Raw genomic sequence first — 25330 nt, forward strand, 5'->3', positions numbered from 1 at the left:
TGGTGACAGTTTTCTAAGGAGTAACAAGGAAAAGTGTACACTATGTAAATCTGGACTGTGGAGCAGGGACACAGCTTTTATTAAGTAATATCTGTAAAAAGTTAAACTGCAATCTGAAAAGTGATTTAGATTTAGCTAAACAAACATTTATGAAAAACATGAGTCACTGGACAATGCTAAAAAAGCAACATTTTCAAAATGAACCATGTTGAATTTCATTAAATCAAACAAAGATAGTTGCCTGGGGCCCAGAGAAGCTGAAGAGGTGTTTTTTGTTGCTTTGTTTGTTTGGTTTGGTTTGGTTTTCCTCTCTCTTTTCAAAGACTCTTTGTATAACTTTTGTTTGTGGTATTTACAAAGTGAATATATGTGTCAATATGTTTATTGAAAAAGAATGAGGAAATCATATTTAGCACAATTAAAAATAAAATATGTCTTTGATAGCCAGAGATAACCACCATTAGCTCTTTGATGTTTATCCTTTTTATACAGAGGTCTGCACATTTTTATATAGAAAAAAAGCCCACATATTGCTGGGAAGACTTTTCATTAATGTGATATTTATAATTCTTTTCCATATGCATAAACTTTGATGTGCAAAATAATGCATGAACAGTATGGTACTATACAAGAATGGACAGACAGATCGGTTAAACAGAATATTCAGAAAATAATGTTACTATGCTACTGTGCATAAAAATCAGACTAAAGAAGAGGAGGTAATTGATTTAACAATTATTTTGAGACATTTGTTACTAGCATGGTGGAAAATCTATTTTAATCCTTAACTGCTTTTTTCCCCCACATACTTTAAAGATTTCAACATGAATGACTTTTTTTTTAAATTTTTTAATGTTTTATTCATTTCTGAGAGAGAGGCAGCATGAGCTGGGGAGGGTCAGAGAGAGAGGGAGACACAGAATCCGAAGCAGTCTCTAGGCTCTGAGCTAGCAGTGAGCACAGAACCCAACACGGGGCTCGAACCCACAATCCATGAGATCATGACCTGAGCTAGAGTGGGACACTTAACTGACTGAGCCACCAGGCGCTTGCATGAATGACTATTTTGCCCAAATTTATACTCAGACTTGGAGTAAGACGGAGGTATTAAATGAACATGAGCTTACGAATGAGAATATTTGTAACATAAAAACAAATTGATCCCACTTAATAAATTACCAATAAGCTCTCCTTCATTATTTCATCAGTATTATACAATATTTGAAGAGAAAATTACAAACATACTTACAACACGGATAAAGGGTTGATATGTAAGCAGCTTGTATAAAGTGGGAAGATTTTCAACACTCAACTGAAACATCTGGTAAAATTCATGAGCAGAATAAAATTTTAAAACATATCTGACAATCACACACACATCAAACAAAAAGAATCTTCACCTTTCTGTAAAATTTTTCTTCATATTCCTGTTATATGACATCAACCTCACTTCTGATGATGCTCTTTCTCTTGCAGCTCTCTTAAAAGGTGTAAGAGAGGGGCACCTAGACAGCTCAGTCAGTTAAGCATTGGACTTGATTTCACAGCTTGTGAGTTCAAGCCCTGCTTCACACTGACAGTACAGAGCCTGCTTGAGATTTTCTCCCTCTCTCTGCCCTTCCCCCACTTGCATTCTCTCCCTCTCTGTCTAAAAAATAAAGAAACAATTAAAAAGAAAGGTGTAAGATAAATATATATATATATTTCTCCTGCAAGGTTCAGTCGGTTAGGCATCTGACTTCGGCTCAGGTCATGATCTCACAGCTTGTGGGTTTGAGCCCCACGTTGGGCTCTGTGCTGACAGCTCGAAGCCTGCTTTGGATATTTATATATATAGATATAGATATCTTTGATCCACAATTTCTAGAGGTAGCAGAGGTGCCCTCCTTGTTCTTCACGGCTGTTTCTAGGCCATTCTGCTTTTAAAAAAATTCCGGACATAACCATGCATTATCCCCCTTCTTATCCTTACCTGTTCCTCTTTGGTCTGCTCCCTGCCTGGATCTCCTGTCATAGGAATGATTACAACATACAGAAAGATAACTGCTACATTATTCTCGCTTCCTTGATCTATCTGGAAATTGGTTATCCATCCTCTGTGGTCACTTGATTGATGCCATTACCATTACATGAAATACTTTTGTAATCTCAATTTCAAATATCTCATTTAAAGCCATCAGTTCGTATCTTTCCAATTAATTTTCTCTAATGTCCCACCTTCAACACTCTTTAACTTCCCTTGAGCTAATATCCCATTGATGCTGTATTGTCTCTCTTCCTTCTTATGTCCTTCGTTTCCACTTTATTCATCACGTTCCCAAAATGAATTATATTTACTCACTTCCGTCCATACTTATTCTCTTGCCTCCCTTTTACTTCATTCCATTTCCATGAAGAAACTCCAAATTTTGCTCACTATAGGTCTAGTTTCTGGATTTTTTTTGAATTTTAATATNAGGCAGGGCAGAATGAGGCAGAATTGGAAATAAAATGAACAGGCAGAAGGGACAAGAAGCTTTTTTCAATGAGGTAAAGGGTAGAATATGGTTGGATAGGTGAGAGAAGGATGCTGGAATTATCCAGGGATACTATATAGTCTAAGTACTCCTGAGAGAAAGAGCTGAAAATGTCAATAGGTGTAGAATTTACATTTACAGAATGGACTCGTTGTGATTGTTTAAGCAAGCTGGCGACCAGAGTTAGTCAGGTCAGTGTTCTGGGGAAAAAAGAGAGAAAAGAGAAAGAAGAAGAAATAAAGAGAAAAAAAAAGGGGGGGGAAGGAAAAAGGAAAAAAAAAGGAAGAAATAAAGGGAGGAGTGCTCCTCTCAGGCAGGGATGGGCGTGGCATGATCCAATGCCTCAGGCAGGAGCTCTGCCTTGGTGGTTGTCGGGAGGAGAGTGAGGGTGCTCCAGTCCCTTCTTGAACCAAGCGCTGCACCTCGCTTTTTTGGGCGTGTAAACTCCCCGTACCGGGGGCGCAGCTGAAGTTGGTTGCACTCTTCAACCCAGGCCAGTTCCAATCTCCAAATCCCAGTCCCTGCGCCTGCTGAAATGGCCTTTGACACAGCTTCCCAGGCAACCCCCTCGGGGCAATTCCAGGCCCCCTGCTAAGCTCTGGTGGTGGAGTCAGAATCGCTGCTTCCTTCTCTGGGTCAGGCTGGCCAGCATGGGCGGGGGCTTGCCTGCCGGGTGCTCTGAGCCCGAGCCCGCTGGAGTGAGGAAAACTGGGTCCCTCTATGGCTCGTCACCTGAAACACGAACTCACAGGCAAATTTCCCAGTTTTTAGCTCTTTGCCTTCCCTCTCGATTCCAGCCAGCCAGAAGCATGGACGCCCGGCATCCGCGCGGCTCTTTCAGGGGCCCCAGCCGCCCTGGAGCTACAATGGTGACAGGCGCGCCGCTACTCTGAAGTCCAGCCGCCAGGAGCAGCACAAAGAAGCAGTCTGTGTGCTCAGCCTCCCAGACCAGTTGGCGCGAGGGGACCTGGTGTGCAGGTATTTGGCAAGTACGGTCTTTCTATGCACCGAGCGGAGGTTTTTCTGTTTCGGACTCTCTCCTTTTCCCCTCTCACTCCCCGTAGAGGGTAGAGGGGGATCACCTCCCACCCTGGAGTCTCCGATCCCGGCCCGATTTTATCTTCCCCGGTTCGCACTCACGTTAGAAGGCTCTCTCAGTGGATTCTGCGTCCTTTTCCTCCCAATCTCTCAGGTTTTGTAAGGTTTCCAATGGCTTCAGATCTTTTCTGTGTGATGTATGGGTGCGAGTGCAAGTACGGAGCTCCTTACTTCTCTGCCATCTTGCCCTCTCTCTTCTATTTTCTGTTTCTTAATATCACTGGAAAAAATACAATCATACTGGGTGCTCTCAATTTATATATATTAAATCATTCAAGTAAAATAGCCTTTAATGTAACTGCCAAACCAAACTGTATTCCCTAAACCATTTTTCAAGGTAACTCTTCCATGCATGGTCCTTTGTCTTCAAACCTAGCATAACCCCCTATTAATCGTTACTTTCAGATGACCCCAATTCATACTAAACAACAACAAAAATATTATAGCAACTTAAAAACAATTTTTACAAGTTTTCACTGTTCTTTCCTTGAGGATAGTACATGTTACCCTCTTTTCTCTATGCATAGACTGGCATTTAGGGCTCATACCTCCGATAATGACAAAGATTCACTCTTACTTTCTCAGGGATAGTTTTACTAGTTCCCTCCCTCTGTAAACAACATAAGGTCATCTTTGAAAATATATTTTGTTTCCTGTTGAATCTCCAAAGCCTATAATGGTATAGTACTTGGCACTTAGTACTAATGAGTGAAGAAAATGAAACAGAACAATATATCATTTTTACAAGTCAAAGTTAATGTACTATTTTTTTAAGTTTATTATTTTATTTGAAAGAGACAGAGCTTGTGCATGCAAGTGGGGGAGGGGCAGAGAGAATTCCAAGCAGGCTCTGCACTTTCAGCACAGAGCCTGATACAGGGCTGGAACCCACAAACCATGAGATCATGACCCAAACAAAAGTAAGATTCTTAACCAACTGAGGCACCTAGGTACACCCCCCCACCTCTGCCATAAGGTGCTATTTAACTTGTTGGGCAGAATGAAGGGATTACTCGCTGCCATGATAGATACACATTTGAAATTAAATATTTTTCAGAAACAATCTGACAGAAGAATCCTAGATTCATAGACTCAAAGCCTTAATATGGCAATCTTACTGTTCATGACCTCTTTTAAAAAGTAACAAGGCAACTATTAATATATAATAAATTTGTTTATGCAATGTCAATTTGAGTGGAAAAAATTAAAAACAAAACAAATATTTAGACCAAGTATGACGAGTCTACATGTTTAGAAAATGTATGTGTTATTGCAGTCACATGCATAAAACACTTCTATTTACTTTGGAAAATGTTTGGAATGTGGACACCTGGAATACCACTCAAGGTGCAGCCCAATCTTTAACCTCTTCCTAGACGGTTACTCCTAAAGTCCTCATATGAGACAACTAGCCAAGAAGTTTTGAATATTATTAGCAGTCAAGTTCAATACACTAAATACATCTCTCTGCAACATTATTCCTCCTCAAAGTCATGTCTGATTGAAAATCTATGAGTCAGCCACCCAAAGCTAGGGTAGCCTAAAGCCATCTCTTTGAGTGTGAGTGAAAGTAAGCAACTGGTTTCTTGAGAAGATATGTAGGAACTAAGGTCTGGTTTTAAAATTATTTCCCAATGGAAAAACAGAATAGTGTGTTTTTAATAATTACACTTATTTATGGCCATTTATTTGAAAAGTATCTCAAATAGAGTTTTGCTTCTATATCTAGGTATATATAATACTATACATACACTCACACAAAATTTAACAATACAAGCTTCCAGAAAAGTCACTTACTTATTTGTGAAATCAAAGCTTCAACATCTGCTTTCTTCACCTGCTGAAGAAAATACTTGGCTTATACTTTATGGTTAACAAGACTGAACACTTTTGAAACATACTTCTCTAGTCACCCAACCTGTAAATTAAATACATCAGCAACGCAATTATTGCACTGTGCTCTTTTCACAGGTATAAGTCACATACAAAAGAATTGTAGAACTGAGAAACAAAACTGTAATTTATGTTTTACTGTTAGCACCTGAAACTCCACATGTAAACCAGTGTTCTGAAGTTGCAAATAGGTTCCATGAGTTATAATGAGGTAACTTCAGAACCAGAAAAGGAAATCCGGTGAGAAGCAGTGATATTTTGTGGAAACATTCTCTTTCGTAACTTGTTTTTCTGTGTTTTGTACACCTTTAATAGAATAGTCATGTAATTTTTTAAATAAAAATTTAGGAAAATAAAAACCACAATAGTAGGACATTCTAAAAGCACCCACCAGAGAGTTATTAACAATATAATAATTTATATACAATATGTAAATTGTATATAATTGAATGAATAGTATAATTATAGATGTACTACATGTTTAATGCAGAAAACACTTAAAGACAAAAAAGGGAACACGACCCCTGTACAACTACCAAAAGTGAAGGACTTCAACATTTTAACAACTTTTCTCAATTCAGTCATCCTTCTTTTACTTAGAATTTTCCTAAAGAATGTTTTGATTGCAGGCTCATATTTTCTTTATTTTCTCTTTCTCATTAACCTTGCCAGATTTTTCATTGATCTTTTCAGAATAATCCTGCTATTATTGAATTTATTTTCATCTGATTTAATAAGTTCTATTTTTACAGCCGTTTATGGTTGCATTATTATTTACATATTGATCTACTTAATGCCGTGATACTTTTGTTTTAAGAAGAGCATTCACAGTTTTAAGAAAGTATTTTGAAGATAGCCTGTGTTTCACTGTTGAATACTGATTTTTTCCCTTATATTACCAACACATTTAAACACATAGTTTTCTAAAACATTGTCTGAAAGTGGAATTTTACATAATTAAAATAGGTTGAAAAGTATTTCCTAGACTTCAGATTTCAAATAGTATTCTCAGCTCTGACTGCACGGAATTACCTGGTAAGGGGGAAAATATATGAGATAATCAGTCCCCATACCTAGATTCTGTTTTAGTTTCTTATAATATATAATCAGGATTGAGGACTATTTAATTGAGGGGTACAGACTGCAATAAGAATATAGACTTTATGATTTGGGCAAGTACAGCCCCAAAGTATAAACAGTGTGTCACTATGATTTTCAATTTGCTTTCTAACCCAAAATTTAAGTAATTATTTTCTTATTTCCCAATTTTATAAATTTTATAAATTTAAAATCAGAGTATAAAATAATGTATTTTAGAGTACTTAAAAAATACACAAAAACATCTATTGTCCCTGGGTGTGAGCAAAAATTTCCATCAAGTTCATTTTGCCACTGTCTTTAACTTTCAGGATTTTATGATAAACCAAGTGTCTAAACAGACTACCACTCTTTCTTACCCCAATTTATTGTAGGATAAGTCTCTCTCTTCTTTGGTCTAGAGATAACGAGAAAATCAGTGACCAATTAAAAAATCAGCATTCATTTAATAGGACAACTATTCTTTATCCTGGCTGGGCATAAAATTCAACTTTTAACAAAATAAAGATTCCCATACTATACCCAAGATGCTGGATCAGTGGATCTGAGTTAAAGTCCTGCTTCTCTCTATTTTCTAAAGCCTTAACAGTGATTCTGCTGTACCTTCAAAAAGAAGAACCATAGTAGCAAATGAATAAAAGCATTGGTTTATTATGAGTCATTTAAATCAGGAGACTCTATTATAGTAAGTGGTCATTGGATGCAAGGCAAACTACTTTCTTTTTATGAAGTTTATAAAATTGCTCTATTTCAATTGGTAAAATATGCAAATGTATCGTTTACATATTTTGAATCCAAAATTAGCTTTATATACTTGCTATTTACTAAAATTTGTCAAAGACCATGATGAATTAGCATAATGAATGTCTCTTGATTTTCTAGTTGTTAATAATTTTGTTGCTTTTAATGTTATTTTGATTTTAGATACTTTTTAGATATCAAGAACTTCAATTGAAAGTTGACAATAATTCTTTAATTGGCTAGTTTCCATTTATTATCTTTAGTAGCAGCCTCTTCTCTCAGTGATTTCTTTAGCCTTAAAAATGATTTTATATGAGTACTTAAAATGTCAAAAATTTAACAGACCTAATAGGAAATATACATGCAATACTACAGTAGGAGGGAACTTCATTATCCCACTTTAATCAATAGATCATTGAGACAAAACCAGTAAGAAAACATTTGCCTAGGGGCGCCTGGGTGGTTCAGTCAGTTGAGCGTCCGACTTCGGCTCAGGTCATGATTTCATGGTTCGTGGGTTCGAGCCCAGCGTCGGGCTCTGTGCTGACAGCTTAGAGCCTGGAGGCTGTTTCAGATTCTGTGTCCCTCTCTCGTGCTGCTCCTTCCCTGCTCATTCTCTGTCTCTCTCAGTCTCTCAAGGATAAACAAACATTAAAAATTAAATAATAAAAAAAAGAAAACATTTGCCTTTAGTGACACATTAGGTCACATGGATTTGACATACACATCTTTCATCCTAAAGCAAAGGAACACATATTCTTCTCAAGTGCATATGAAATATTCTAAGGACAGATTATATTTTAGGCCACAAAACAAATCTCAATAAATTTAAGAACACTGAAATTATAATAGAGGCACTTTTCCTACCACAATGGTATGAAACTAGAAATCAATTACAAAAAGAAAATTGAAATAATGAAAAGTATGTAGAGATTAAATAACATGCTACAGAATAATCATTAGGTCAAAGAGAAAAAGAGAAAAATATACCTTGACAGAAATGAAAATCAAAGTACAAGATACCAAAACTTAAAAGATTAAGCAAAAGCAGTTCCAAGAGGGAAATTCATAGTGATAAATGCCTAAATCAAGGAACAACATGATCTCAAACAACCAAATTTCCCACCTTAGTTAACTAGAAAACACAAAGCCCAGTTAGTAGAAGAAAGAAAATAATAAAGATTATAGTAGAAATAAAATATAGATTAAGGAGATTACAGAAAAGAAAAGAACAATGAAACTAGGAGCTGGATCTTTGAAAAAATTACTAAACACTAAAAAAGACTACTGAAATAAATGAAATTAAGTGAAGGAGATGTTAGAACTCATAAAACATAAATATAAAACATAAGAGACTACTATGAATAATTATAGCCCAACAAATTGGATAACCTAGAAGAATAGGATAAATTCCTAGGAACACATAACCTGAATCTTGAAGAGATATAAAATCTGAACAAACTAATTACTAGTAAGGAGATTAAATCAGAACTCAAAATTCTTTCAACAAAATGCCAGGACTGGACTACTCTATGGTGATGAATATTATCAAACATTTCTTTTAATTAATGCCAATCCTCAAACTCTTCCAAAAAGTGAAAGATGAGGGACTTCATTCAAACTTTTTTACAAGACCAACAATACCCTGATCCCAAAATGAGAAAAAGAGGACATGAGAAAATTACAAGCCAAGATCCCAGTGAACATAGACACAAAAATATTCAGCAAAATATTAGCAATCACTATATTCAAGATCATAAAGATCATACACCATTATTAAGAGGGATTTGTTACAAAGGGGCAAGGATGGATCAACATCTGCACATGAATCAGTATGATGCACCACATTGATAAAACAAAGGATAAAAATCATCCAATTATCTCAAAAACAGAAAATGCATTCAGAATTTAATATCAATTCATGATAAATCTCTCAACAAAGTCGATATAGAGGAAGTGTATTTCATCATAATAAAGGCTATACATTATAAGTCCATAGCTAACATCATATTACTATGAAAAGCTGAAACCTTTTCCTCTAATCCTGGGAATAAGACAAGGATGCCTACTCTTGGCACTTTTATTCAACTTAATATTGCAAGTCTTCCAGCTGCAGAAATCAGAAAAGAAACAAGGAAGGAAGGAAAGGCATCCAAATTGGTAAAAAACAACAACAACAACAAAAAAACACCAGTAAAACATTTCAGATGGCATAGTTTCATGTCTAAAAAATCCTAACAACTGCCACAAAAACTAAAGTAAAAAAAATTTTAAGTAAACTCTATGGTGAAGGTGGGGCTTATACCCACTTCCTTGAGATCAAAATCAGTACTCAAAAAATATGTTACAATTTCACACACTAATCACTATTTGCAAAATTAAGACAATGTTCCCATTTATAATTGCATCAAAAGGCGGGTCTATAAAAAGGATACAAAGATACTGATTGACATGCAACCTGAATTTCATAGCAGTATTATCAACAATAGCCAAGTTATGGAAAGAGCTTAAATATCCATCACTGATGAATGGATAAAGAAGATGTGGTATATATCTGCAAAGGAATATTACTTAGCCACCATAAAGAATGAAATCTTGCCATCTGCAATGATGTGGATGAAAGTAGAGTATATTATGCTATGCAAAATAAGTCAGAGAAAGACTAATACCATATGATTTTACTTATATGGGAAATTTAAGAAACAAAATACATGAACACAGGGGAAAGGAGAGAAAGAAAAAAGGAAGACAAACCATAAGAGACTTCTAATGATAGAGAACATACAGGGTTAATTGAAGAGATGGGCTAAATGGATGATGGGTATTAAATAGGACATTTGTGGTGATGAGCACTGGGTGTTATATCTAAGTGATTACAAAAATCACTAAATTACTCCTGGACCAAATATTACTCTATATATAACTAACTAGAATTTAACTAAACACTTGAAACAAAAACATCTAAAATAAGTAAAAATTTAAAAAGGATTATAACAGACTATTATAGACTATTGTACACCAATAAATTGGACAATCTAGAACAAATGGATAAATTTCTAGAAACATACAAACTACCAAGACTGTATCATGAAAAGAAAATCTAAATGGACATGTTACTGTTAAGGAGATGGAACAAGAAATCAAAATGTTTCCAACAAACAAAAGTCCAGGATGAACAGCTTCACTGGTGAATTCTACCATACATTCAAAAAATTAATACCAATCCTTTTCTCACTCTTCCAAAAACAGAAGAAAACATGCTTTCAATTTCATTTTAGAAGGCTAGCATTACTGAAGCCAAAACCACATGAAGAAAATGACGAATATCCCTAAAGAACATAGATACAAAAATCCTCAACAAAACATTACCTAAACAAAGCCACCAATACATTAAAACGATTATACACCATGATCAAGTAGGATTTATTCCAGGAATGCAAGGATGATTTTATATCTAAAATCAGTTTTATACACTGCACTAATAAAATAAAGTTTAGCAACCATATGATCATCTCACTAGATTCAGAAAAAGCATTTGACAAAACTCAACATCATTTATAATAAAAAGTCTCAACAAAGTGGGTATGGAAGCAACATAATAAAGGCTATATATAACAAGCCCATATGATCAATGGTTAAAAAGCTGAACACTTTTCCTTTAAGATCAAGAACAAGATAAACATTCCCTCTCATCACTTTTATTCAATATAATATTGCAAATTCTGGCTAGAAAAATTAGGCAAGAAAAAATTAATAAAACACATCCAAATAGGAAAGGAAGAATTTACAGATAACATGATTTCACATATAGAAAACCCTAAACACTCCAAAATTCTTAATTCACTTATTCTGAATTCTTTTATTCTAAGACTTAGTTGAGAGATATAAAATCAATATGTAAAAATCTGTTGTTTTATACACTAACAACAGTATGTCAAAAAGGGAAGTTAAGGGGAGTTTTTTAAGTAGTGGCCTAAGTACTTGAACTCCTTTCCTTTCCCAGATACAACAAAACATAACTACATATGGAATAATTTCCACTGAGTAAGGCCAAACACTTGGATAAACAGAGCCTCTCCAAAAGACAAAAGGACAACATCAAAACAGCTAGAGAGAGACAGACATACCATTTTGCTGAAAATCCACATAGATCAACATATAAGGGGGGATCTCAGAAGTATGAACTTTTCCCTGAGGACTGCAGGGTTTACCCTCCATATCAGGTACCCTAACCTTTAGATCCTGCTTGAAAGATGAGCCCTCTAAATGCTAGGCTTTGAAAACTAACAGGAATTATACCCAAGGCAACTATAAAGCTATAGGGAATAGAGAAATTATTCCCTTAAAGAGCCCTTATGCACACTCACCTTAGGACTCTGTTCAAAACCACTAATTTGAAAAACACCCAGGCCACATGTGAAGGAGAACAACTTACTAATCTTTAAAAAACCTAAAGGAGAGGAAGAAAGTCACAGGGACTTTTCTGGGGATAAGACATTGATAGGTCCCCTATTTGTGACCTCATTCTACCATGGTAATGCCAATTTTCACCATTTAGGAAACTTGAGAGCTTAGCTCTGGTTGTTAAAGGGTATTGTGCTGCTGTGCTCTGTTTTGCATCTCCTATAGAAGACTGCCCCTTCAAGAATAGGATAGGTAGTTGATGTGTTAATACATAGGAACCCCACAGAGAGCCAGGCAAAATGAGGAAACAGTAATAGGTTTCAAATTACAGAACAATGCAACACATCACAAAAAGACATTACTAAGATGAGGATCAGGAATCTACCTGATAATAACAGCAGCAATAAAGTTGCTCACCCATAGGTGTGGAAGGTGGGGGAGTAGAAGATCCCAGCTCATCTCCCACAGACACAACAAAGCTGCAGCTACACATAATGCCTTTCATTCTGAAAATAACAGAAAATTAGCAGAAGAACTCTATGGACACCACAGCTGTGGATACTTAAATAAATCAAGAATTGTAGGATGGCCAGGGATGTGGTTTAGACGGAACTTCTGGCATGGTGACCCACAAATGAGAATTTCACAGGTAAAGAGATATGCTCTGAGGACCAATGGGATCAGACCCCACATTGGGCAACCCTGGCCCTGGGTATCTATACTGGGAAGATGCATACTCTGAATGACTTGCTTTGAAAATCAGTAGGGCTTAACTACAAGAGAGCTGTAGGGCTATAGGAAACCAAGATTTTGTTCTTAAAGTGCTAGACTACTATATCACCTGGTCAGAGACCCTGCATAGTGGCAGCAGTTTGAAAAACATCTGGGTTATAGCTAAAGAAAATTTATTAACTGATTTGAAGGCATGTGCCTACGGGAAGTGATCTGAAGGAACTTTCTCCAAGAACAAAACAAAATGTCAGAAAAAGAACTAAACAAAGAAGATCAATCTGTCTGATAAAGAGCTAAAAGTAATTATCACAAAGATGTTCACTGGACTTGAGAGAAGAGTGGATGTTGGAAGTCTAGCCTCAGCAATCAGACAACAAGAAGAAATAAAGGGCGTACAAATCAGCAAGGAAGAAATCAAACTATATCTCTTGACAGATGACATAATACTTTATGTGGAAAATCTGAAAGACTCCACCAAAAAACCAAAAAAATAAAAACAAAAACAAAAAAAACCCACCTTGATAGAACTGATCCATGAATTCAGCAAAGTCACAGGATATAAAATCAATGTACAGAAATTGGTTGCATGTCTATACACCAGTAATGAAGCAGCAGAAAGAGATATCAAGGAATTGATCCCATTTACAATTACACTAAAAACCATAAAATACTTAGGAATAAACCTAACCAAAGAGGTAAAAGATCTATATGCTGAAACTATAGAAAGCTTATGAAAGAAACTGAAAAAGACACAGAGAAATGGAAAAATATCCCATGCTAATAGACTGGAAGAACAAATATTGTTAAAATTTAGATATTACCCAAGGTAATCTAAACATTCAATGCAATCCCCATCAAAATGCCACCAGCATTCTTCACAGAGCTTGAACAAAAAAAATCCTAAAATTTGTATGGAACCACAAAAGACCCCAAATAGTCAAAGCAATCCTGGAAAAAGAAAACCATAGCTGGAGGCATCACAATTCCGACTTCAAGCTGTATTATAAAGCTGTAGTCATCAAGATAGTATGATATTGGCACAAAACAGACACATAGATCAGTGGAACAAAATAGAGAACCCAGAATTGGACCCACAAAAGTATGGCCAACTAATCTTTGACAAAGTAGGAAAGAGTATCCAGTGGAAAAATAGAGTCTCTTCAGTAAATGATGTTGGGAAAACTAGACAGCAACATGCAAAAGAATGAAACTGAACTACTTTCTTACACCATACACAAAAATAATGGATGAAAGACAGCAACGTGAAGAAGAATGAAACTGAACCACTCTCTTACACCATATGCAAAATGGATGAAAGACCTAAATGTAAGACAGAAAACTATCCCATAGGAAAGAGGCAGCAACCTCTTTGAAATTGGCCACAGCAACTTCTTACTAGACAGATCTCCAGAGAAAAGGGAAACTAAAGCAAAAATGAATTCTTGGAACCTCATCAAGATAAAAGCTTCTGCACAGTGAAGGAAACAAACAAACAAAAAAACCAAAAGACAACTGGTGAAATGGGAGAAGATATTTTCAAATGACATATCAGATAAAGGGATAATATCCAAACCCTATAAAGAATTTGTCTAACTCAACACCCAAGAAACAAATAATCCAGTGAAGAAATGGGCAAAAGACATGAAGAGACACTTTTCCAGAAGATATCTAGATGGCTAACAGACACATACAAAGATGCTCAACATCACTCATCATCAGAGAAATCCAAATCCAGACCACAATGAGATACCACCTCACACCTGTCAGAATAGCTAAAATTAACAACTCAGAAAACAACTCAGGTAATGTTGGCAAGGATGTGGAGAAATGGGAACCTTTTTGCACTGCTGGTGGAAATTCAAACTGATGCAGCTTCTCTGGAAAACAGTATGGAGGTTCCTCAAAAAATTAAAAATAGAACTACCCTATGACCCAGCAATTGTACTAGTAGGTATTTATCCAAAGGATACAAAAATACAGATTCAAAGGAGTACATTCACCCCAATGTTTACGGCAACACTATCAACAATAGCCAAATTATGGAAAGGACCAAAATGTCCATTGAATGATGAATGGAGAAAGAAGATGTGATGAATTAGTGATGGATTAATAATTGTACTCCTGAAACCATTATTTACATTATATGTTAACTAACTTGGATTTACATAAAATTTTAAAAAGAGAGAAGAATGGATTTACTCAACTGACAAATTTAACAAGAAAATAGAAAATATAAAAATCTATCAGAGCTGAAAATACAATAAGTGAAATAATAAAAATAAAAGTAGAGTAGAGGGAATAAACAGCAGATTGGGGATGCAGAAGAATGGATGAACAATTTGGAAGATAGGGTAATGGAAGCCACCCAAGTTGAGCAAAAGAAAACAGAAAGCAGAGAAAGAGAAATAGGTAGGCTAACAGACTTCTTGGCCATGATCAATTGTATTAACATTTACGTCATGGGGAAGTCCCAAACAGAGAAGAGAGAAAGAGGCAGAAAACTTATTTGAAGAAATAAGAGAACATCCCTAATCTGGGGAAGGAAACAGATATCCAGGTCCCAGAGTCACAGAGAATACCAAACCAGATGAATACAAGAAGGTCTACAAGATACATAGTAATTAAAATGTCAAAAAATTAAACATGAAGGAATCTTAATAAACAAGAGAAAAAACAAATTTACACAGAAAATAAATCCTAACGGCTAGCAGTTGATTTTCAGCATAAACTATGCAAGTCAGAATGGAGTGGCATGATATGTTCAAACTGCTGAGAGGGAAAAAATTACCAACCAAGAATACCTAGACTACAAGGTTAACATACAGAAGTGAAGATGAGTGAAATAGTTTTCCAGACAAACAGAAGTTAAGGGAATTCAGCATCACTAAACTTTCTTATAAGAAATGCTAAAGGAATGTCTTTAAGATGAAAAGTTTCTAAAAAAGGCAATTATAAAAGAAAAAAATACACTGGGAAAAGCCAACACATAATAAATGTAGTATCTAAATCACTAATATGAATGTTGAAAGACAAAATTAGGAAAATCAATTTTATCTACAAAAGCTAATTAGGGGACTTATAAATTTAAATGATGTAAAATATGAAATAATGTAAATAAGACACAAGGATGTAAAAATGTAGTACTTTTACAATGTGAATTTAGGTAATCATTGACTTAACATAGACTGCTAAATACATAGGATATTATATATTTGCTTCCTGATAACCACAACAGTAACCTATGATATGTACAAAAGATAAGAGTCTAGTAAAATTATTAAATCTCAAGGGAAGAGAACAAGAAAGGCATAAAGAACTACAAAATTCAAGAATATGACAATTAACAAAGTGGCAATAAGCACATACCTATGTACCTAGCAATAATTTTTTTATATATTTTTTAAAATGTTTTTATTTCTAGGAGAGAGAGAGAGAGAGACAGCATGAGCAGGGGAGGGTCAGAGAGAGAGGGAGTCACAGACTAAAACAGGCTCCAGGCTCTGAGCTGGCAGTCAGCACAGAGCCCAATGCGGGGCCTGAACCCATGAACCACGAGATCATGACCTAAGCGAAAGTTGGATGCTTAACCAACTAAGCCACCCAGGCGCCCCTGTACCTAGTAATAATTACTGTAAATGTAAATTAACTATATCAGAAGACATGGTGACTGAATGGATTTTAAAAAAGACCCATCTACATGCTACCTAGAAGAGATCCACATCAGACTTAAGGGCACATAGACTGAAAGTGAACGGATGGAAAAGATATTCCATGTAAATGGAAGAAAAACAAAAGCAAAGTGCAATAGTAATACTTATATCAGAAAAACTACACTTTAAAACCAAGACTATAACAAGTGACAAAGAAGGACATAACACAATGATTTAGGGATCAATCCCAAAAGAGTATATAACAATTGTAAATATCTAGCACCAAACATAATAGCATTTAATATATAAGGCATATAATAACAGACATAAAGGAAAAAATTAACAGTAATACAATGACCTTAACACTGCAATTACATCAACAGATAGATTATATAGACAGAAAATCATAAAGAAACAACTTTTAGTGACAGAGCAGATAGGTTTAACAGATAATCAGAACATCCCATCCAAAAACAGCAAATATTCCTTTCAAATGCATATGGTACATTCTCCAGAAAAATCACATATTAAAACACAAGTCCCAATAACTTTAAGAGGACAAATCAGATCAAGCAATTTTTCTGACCACAATGGTATGAAACAGGAAATCAATTGTAAGAAAAAATATGGAAAGAACACTGATAAATGGAGGCTAAACAACATTCTACTAAACAAATGAGATAGCCAAGAGATCAAAGATAAAATTAAGAAAAAACAAACCTGGAGGGCTGCCTGGGTGTCTCAGTGGGTTGAGCAGACTTTGTTTCAGGTCACCATCTCACAGTTTATGGGTTGAAGCCCCATGTAAGACTTTGTGCTGACAGAGTGGAGCCTGCTTTGAATTATCTGTCTCTTCTCTCTACCCCTCACCAACTTGCATGAACTCTCTCTCTCAAAAATAAACATTAAAAAATAATACAAATGTATCATTTCAATCTACTTTTACACCCAAAGGAACATAAAAAAGAATAAATCCCAAATTTAATGGAATGAAGAAAATAAAAAGATAATTAGAGTGGAAATAAAGGAAATAGTAACAAAAGAATAGAAAAGATTAATGAAACTAAGAACCGAGTCTTTGAAAAGATAAAATTTATAAACATTAGGAAGACTCATCAAGAGAGAGAGGGAGAGAGCACTCAAATATATAAAATCAGGAATGAAAGAGAAGTTACAAAGAACACCACAGAAATACAAAGGATTTTAAGAGAGTAATATAAAAATTATATAAGAACTAATTAACCTAGAAGAAATGGATAAATTCTTGGAAACATACTATTCTCCAATAATGAATTAGGAAGAAAGAAAATCTGACCAAAATTATCACTAGTAGTGAAACTGAATTCTTTTTTTTTTTTTATAGTTTATTTTTGAGACAGAGAGAGAACATGAGCTAGGGAGGGGACAGAGAGAGAGGGAGACAGAATCTGCAACAGGTGCCGGGCTCTGAGCTGCCAGCACACAACCCGGTGTGGGACTGAACCCACGAACCGCGAGATCATGACCTGAGCCGAAGTCGGACGCTTAACCGACTGAGCCACCCAGGTGCCCCAGTGAAACTGAATTCTTAACAAAAAGTTCCCAACATACCAAAGTCCAGGACCAGATGGCTTCACAGGTAAATTCTACAAAATAATTTAAAGACAAATTAATACCTATACATCTCAAACTATTCTAAAAAATAGAAAAGGAAGGAATATTTTCCAAACTTATTCTATGAGGCCACCATTTTTCTGATACCAAAACCAGACAAACAATACAAAAATAATTAAAGATCCAATACCAGAGATGAACATAGATGTGAAAATCCTCAATATATTTGAAAACTGAATTGAACAATACATTAAAAGGATAATTCACCATGATCAAGTAGGGCTTGATAAAGGGGTTAAAGTCATCCAAAACCAAAAATCAAAAATTGTCATGCTAAATGTAATAAGTCAAACAGAAAATTACTGTATGAGCTCACATATATGGAATCTAAAAAGATGCAAAATAAATAAACAAAACCCAAGATCAATAATATAAAAAACAGACCAGTGGTTGCCAGAGGTGGGGGTTTGGCAACAGGGAAAAATGGGTGAAGGGGTCAAAAGTGACATATTTCTGGTTATAAAATAAATTAGTCATGAGGATGTAATGTATAGCAAGGTGATTATAGTTAATAATACTGTATTGCATATTTGAAAGTTGTTAAAAGAAAAGCTCTTAAATTTCTCGTAAGAAAATTAATGTAAAGAGATGAATGTTAACTAGACATTGTGGTAACCATTTCACAATGTATACAAATATAATTATGTTAATTATAGTTCAAAATTTAAAAGTTATATGGTAAATTCCTGAATAAGTATTTCTTTAATATATAAAGTATTGTCTTTCAGAATGAAACTCCATATTCTCTGTCTCCCTTTTCCTTTATTGAATGGATTTGGATATTACAGCATTCATCCTTACAGCTGGGTTAATCAGGCACTGTCACTACACTTACTAGGAGTTGCAATTTTACAAAGAAAAAATGTATGTTTATTAATCTAAAATATCCTTTTGAGGGGCGCCTGGGTGGCTCAGTCACTTAAGCGTCCTACTTCAGCTCAGGTCATGATCTCACGGTTGGTGGGTTCGAGCCCCATGTCGGGCTCTGTGCTGACAGCTAGCTCAGAGCCTGGAGCCTGTTTCAGATTCTGTGTCTCCCTCCCTCCCTGACCCTCCCCTGCTCATGCTGTCTCTCTCAGAAATAAATAAAACATTAAAAAATATTTTTAAGTATTTATTTATTTATTCATTCATTCATTTATTCATTTATTTAATTTTATTTTATTTGAGAGAGACAGCAAGCGAGCGAGCGTGCACAAGGTGGGGAGGGGCAGAGAGGAGAGACAGTATCCCAGCAGGCTACACACCATCACTGCAGAACCCAATGTGGGGCTCTAACTTGAAAAATGTGAGATCATGACCTGAGCCAAGATCAAGAGTTAGATGCTTAATCAACTGAGCTGTGCAGGCGACCCCAGAACAAACTTTATGCCATATATATATACACCATATAATATATATATATGATATATATACACCATATAATATATATATATGATATATATACACCNATTTAAACCATTGGTTACAATTGTTTCCAAGCACAATTATAAAGCATTACTGAATGTTAGGTAATGTGTAGAAAAGTATGTGCATATATACACAATTTTTTCAGTACTTTCAAACTGATTATACATCCATTATAGCTATAAATCTAACATTTCATTTATCCTGAGTACAATAATCATGTTTTTACTCCTGTTTACTGTAAAGTTTTTAAATTTTTTATTTTAACAAATGGGTTTAGGGGAATTTTTAAAAATTTTATGCAGTATAGAAGAATGAAACAGTACCAATATTATTTTTAACTAAATTAATAAACATTTTACCACCGAAATTAATGTGGAAAGTATCAAAGATCGACAGCAATAGATTTTTTCTTACCTCTCTTCTCAATCTTCTCTCTAACATCCTACCTCCATTTCCTTGTTGTTTTTGTTGTTGTTTTTTCTTTTAAAAAAAACAGGTAAGATTTGTGGTTACTAGAGACAGAGGTGTAAGAGATAGGGAAAGTGCCAGCGTGTTGAAACTTCCAGTTATAAAATAAGTCCTAGGGTTGCAATATACAATATGATGATTATAGTTAATACTACTTTATGGTGTATTTCCAACTAGCTGAAAGTAGGTCCTAAAAGTTCTCATCACAAGGAAAAAAGCAGGTTTTACTTTTTTGATATCTATGAGGTGATAGATGATAACTAAATTTAATGTAATCATTTCACAGTATATAGGTATACTCCAGTATGACCTGATAGGTCATACTCTAATATACTGGGGGTTAGGATATTTAATGTATCTTTTTGGGACTGCCCAATCATGCTGCACACCTTAAAATTAAAAAGTGTTATATGTCGATTATGTCTCAAAACTGAAAAATAAACTTCAAAACAAGAATTGCAAATTCAGAGAACCATTTATTCATTAGTTTCCACCCCCCATTTTTAGTATGTTTCCTTGGTAGGTATTAATGCCCCAGAACTTGAAGGCAAGCTTTACTTTAAGATAAGCAGGCTTCACTTGACATCTGTTACACCAGCATGATAGAAGCCTGAGGGATGAAAAGTGATAGATGCACTCACCATGGTTCAAGGAGATGCTAAAGTGTCAAGGAGATGCTGAAGATCAATAAGATGAAGTGGGTCAAAGTCCATCCAGAAGTGTTAGTTTCAACTTTGCTCCTGGTCTTACAGGTGATGATAAGCAACATGAGGCAGTAAACAAGTGACAAATAATAAATACCCACATAATACATATGATACTCTAATAGGGAAATTTATGGGACAACTATGATTTTAACAAATTATTTCTGTGAAGTAAAGTGACATTGGGTAAGTGACTGTATACATTTTCTAGGGCTGCAGTAACAAAGTGCCACAAACCAGGTAGCTTATAATGACAGAAATTTATTCTCTTATGTTTCTGGAGACCAAAGGTAAGGTATTGGCAGAGCCATCCTCTCTCTCAAGCCTCCAGAAGAACATCTTTTCTCACCTCCTACACTTCTGGTGGCACCAGATATTCCATGGTTTGTGGAGTAGAACTGCGATATTTGCCTTCCCCTTGACATGTGTCTTTGTAACTCTGTGTATTCACATGGCCATCTTCTCTCTGCGCCTCTCCTCTTTCCTTATAAAGACACCTGTGTCACATTGAATTAGAGTCCATCGTACTCCAGTATGACCTCATATTAAGGTCACATTCTAATATACTGGGGGTTAGCACATTTAATGTATCTTTCCTTTTTGGAACTGCCCAACTCATAAAAGCAGACGAGAATTTTCATTTATTAATCTAGATTTTTCTGAAATGTTTGTAAATATTTGTATATTTGCTAATAATATTCTGGAAGTCATTGTAGTTTGTCTTGTTCTTGTACTTGTGAAAGAAGATTCAAAATGAAATAAGCATTGCTAAAAGAGCCACTCAAAGAAAAGTGAAAAGGACACTGAAGAAGCAGAGCCTCTGCCTGTTCCTTGTTTCAAGTCTTGGAACTCCATGAACTTTTGACTTGTGTCAACCCCAACCTGTCAGTTGCAACTGGACCACTTTCTATAACACATCCTTCTACTTCAGACCTAAGTAGAGATAATGCAACACTTCTAGATAAACAGCCAATCATGTAGTTTAAAATTTGCCAACATCAATCATAATTCTTTCAAAACAATTTATGTAACTGTGTTACATAAAATTTGAAGCACACCTTGGATTTTGGTCCACTCTGTGTCTCCTGGGTTACAATCCCTAAGAACCCAAATAAATGCTTTTGATTGCTTTACAGCATCTTCTTGGTCTATATACCCAATACCAATTCCCTTTATCACATGCCTATGTATGCTATGAACATCAAACACTCACTCACCTACTTCTCTGTGCTGCTAGTGATGGGTCTCTGACACATCCCTGGCCAATAAAAACAGATGTACTGACCCTTTTTTTCCCTTCCCCTTCTTTCTACAGGATGTCTAGGAAGGCACAATTTTATGAGCATAAGAAGACAAGCAAATTTATGTAAACAACCAGAAACAAAAACAATAATTAATTGGCCATAATACCCGAAGATTACTCTAGCAGCCACTTAACTACAAGACTTCTTGTTACATGTGAAACAAAGCACTATTGTCTAACTGTTTGTGCTTTCTGTTACATGAAGATAGACTCATACTAAATAACACATGTGTGAAATGTGTTTCTGATAAATCTTACAATTTCTTTTTTTAAGTTTACATATTTATTTTGAGAGAGACGGAGACAGCACGAGTGGGGGAGGAGTTAGAAGAGAGAATCCCAAGCAGACTCCATGCTGCCAGTGGAGACCCTGACACAGGGCTCAAACTCAAAAACAAACAAACAAACAAACAAAAAAACCTACAAGATCATGACTTGAATCAAAAACAAGAGTTGGACATTTAATCGACTGAGCAACCCAGGCACCCCTAAATCTCAAAATTTCAAAGACAGAGAAAGCTGGTAAACTGGTATCTTAAGCAAAGGATTTTAGCATATAAAATATATTTTGCTTGCAATTTTTAAAATGTTTTAGATAAAGCATTCTATTTCCTTATGGAAAAACTAGTTTGTAGAAAACTAATCAGATGTTAATATAATAATAAAACACAAAACAAAGCGTCACTCTTTCTACCAAGGTAATAGTTTTATTTATTTTTTGTTAGTGTCTAAATAGACATCAGGAGGCATTGACTATATAAAATTCAATGGGAAGCATTTAATGTTGAATGCTGGAGAGTCATGTTTTTTAATAAGGTAAACTCTTGAGATGTGAAGTATAATTGAGTAGTCTTTGCATATTTTTCTGATAGAGTAAGTATTAGAAGCTGCCATATAGTGTTTCTAAAAAGAAATATTTTAATTACTTAGTGCTTTAATAGTTTAAGTAGAAATACAGGTAATGATCATTTTTGAAGTTTGGTTTATATGAAAGCCTTATCAAAGATAAAATGTGATTAGTAGTGTTTTTAAAAGCCCTAAATTTTAGATCATACTTCCTTATTAAAATAAATGGCATATTGTGTAAATGTTAGTTGCAGAATATACTCCTGTATCTTGAGCATTGTTTAACTTTATAGAAAGTTAGCAATTGTGCATGTATAGGATTCTCAGTCTTCATGAAAACTGCTATCTTAGTCATGTTTTCCAACAAACCTAAAAAAATTGACCAGATCTCTAATAGGTATCACAAATTAATCCATATTTTTAAAATGTTGATAAATCATCCCACAACTCAAGGGATGATTCTTTGTTTTGCTCTCTGACTGAAAAAAATAATTCTTTTATTTACATAATTACATATAATTTTACAATAATCATCCTTGAAAAAGAAAAGTAGTTTCTACTGTTGCTCAAGAAAAATATTTTCAAATCCATGGTTAAAATATTTGGACCACCAATTCTCTTTATTTCCTTGAGTTATTCATAATTAAGTCACATCCAATTAATTTCTTCTGTGTAGGGAATATGATCATTTCTATTCCTATTTTGTTTTTAGCATGTACATTGATCATTCTGGATGTGTCTCATTAGAATGAGAAATAAAGGGGATAAGTTCTCCTTGTTGAATGCTGAAGGGCAACACAATATGTATATGATGTGGCATATGCCACCTGGCTATGCTGTCTTGGAGCATTTTGAGCAGGCTTGGGTAGCCAAATTTTTAAGCACACCTGCCAAGTACAGAATCCCATGATAGAGTGACATTGAAATCCTCCCCCTGTAAAACAATAACACACAGGTTTCTTTTCATTATTGTAAATAAGCAGACCAAATTCCTTACAAAGCATTTTAAAAATTATCAATCATATACATACAAGACAAATAATAAATAAATAGCTTTCCCTATCGATTAGGATTTCTCTGCTTTTGTCTAAAGAAATGACCAATGAAAACAGACGTAAATGCCATACTTAATAACAAATTGAAATTCAAATAATGGATATAAAATTTCATCCCCTTTCAAATTTGAAAATGCCATTATTTATAGTCTCAGTATTTTCTAAATTATTTTATTTTTCCCAATAGTAATTTGGGAACAAAAATATTCAGGTGGGGAATGTTTCTTCTTTGTTTCTTTTTGTTTTTGGAAGCAAGTTTTTTTTTCTTTCATTGAAATCCAGAAATAGGCCTTAAACCATATGAAAGCATAGTTATTAATAAATTATTACTTTTTCTTATTTTTGCTATTTTATTGTGTGAACAAAGATGAATAATTAAATACAACATTGCTGCTTTGAACAAGGTAATGGCAGCAGGACTGATTCCAATTGAACTAGATGTTTTTGCAGGACGCATACATACATAATTGTCTTTTTGAGGATTCATCAAGAGCCCATTCATGGCTAAATTGCCAGTACAGTATAGGGAGTATACAACTTCAAGATGTTTTAGGACTGACTTGGGCCATTAAGTGAACACACACATGAAAAATAAAGCAAAGTTATTCTTTGTAAAATAATTAAGATCAGCTTTTTTAAATTCCCCAATATAAAGATGGATAGCCTTAGAACATAATCATATTTCTAATTTTTTCTGTCCATATGGTAATTTATTCAAAGGATTCTAAGTTCAATGTATAACTTACACATTCTTCATTTATATAACCGTTGTATATTTTTATATAGAAGAAAAAATATTTAAATTATGTCGACCCTGTTGCTTCATGTAAGCATGTCCTTTTCGGCTTGCAACAAGGGCATTCTTTTTTTTTTAATATACTACCTAAACTATTATAACCCAGTATTTTTCTGCCTACATGTAAAGGAGATAATATTGAATTTGAAAGTAACAAAGTCTGAATAACAAAACTATACACACAAATTTTTGTTTAATGATTACCATTAAAGTCCATATAAACCTGTTTCATGGCAGATCCATTGTATAATTTATAAAATTGAGAAAATTTTAAAATGATAAAATACATTTATGCAGAAAAGACTAATACTTGAGAATCTACTATTTATATTTTTCCTCAATGCCAGCTGCCACAACCTATATTTAGAAATATTTCATGGTTATTAAAGTATTTTACAATTGTATGAAATCATATTTAATAATTCAAATGTTTTAAGATATACTTAAAATTATTCATCAGTGGTTTTCTTATTTTACATAGGTATTCATAAATAAAATTCCATACTGCTCTAGTTAATTGAGACATAGATTCAGACAACATGGTTTTAAAATCAGGCTTTATCTGTCATTTGCCAGATTTTGCACACTTTTCTTAATTTGTGTATACTCTAATGTTCTCATCCATAATATAAGAAAATAATAACTCACTACTAATTTGGTTATGTTTATTAAAGGATACTTTAGCATCTAAAGTACTAAAACTACTTGGCAGAGTAAGTATCTAATAAAGTTTATCATTACTAGTTTATTTTTTGTATCTTTTATCTCAGAAATAAAATGAGATATTATAAGTGTCACATGATTCACCAAAGTATTCCATTAGACTAAGCTGCAATGGTACATTTTCCTCAAATTATATTCAGTAGGTAAAAGAATTTAATTTGAACAGGTCACATTTGATTTGCTTGCACATCACAAGCCAAAGTTTGTACCTGTACATTTTGTTTCTTGCAGATTTGTTAT

The 25330-nt window shown here is 34.5% G+C and overlaps 1 long non-coding RNA gene across 1 annotated transcript in view; it reads left to right on the plus strand.

The window, feature by feature from the left end:
* Positions 1-21749, plus strand: part of LOC144236873 (uncharacterized) — a 46861-nt gene extending 25112 nt beyond the window's left edge. Inside the window, exons 2-3 of the long non-coding RNA XR_013336673.1 lie at positions 3314-3494; positions 21683-21749. This is a non-coding gene — a long non-coding RNA (uncharacterized LOC144236873). The remainder of the gene's footprint in view (positions 1-3313; positions 3495-21682) is intronic.
* The last annotated feature ends 3581 nt before the right edge of the window (positions 21750-25330 follow it).

The sequence above is a fragment of the Crocuta crocuta genome, unplaced genomic scaffold (assembly GCF_008692635.1).
Source record: "Crocuta crocuta isolate KB4526 unplaced genomic scaffold, BGI_CrCroc_1.0 scaffold226, whole genome shotgun sequence".
Taxonomy (NCBI): Eukaryota; Metazoa; Chordata; class Mammalia; order Carnivora; family Hyaenidae; genus Crocuta; species Crocuta crocuta.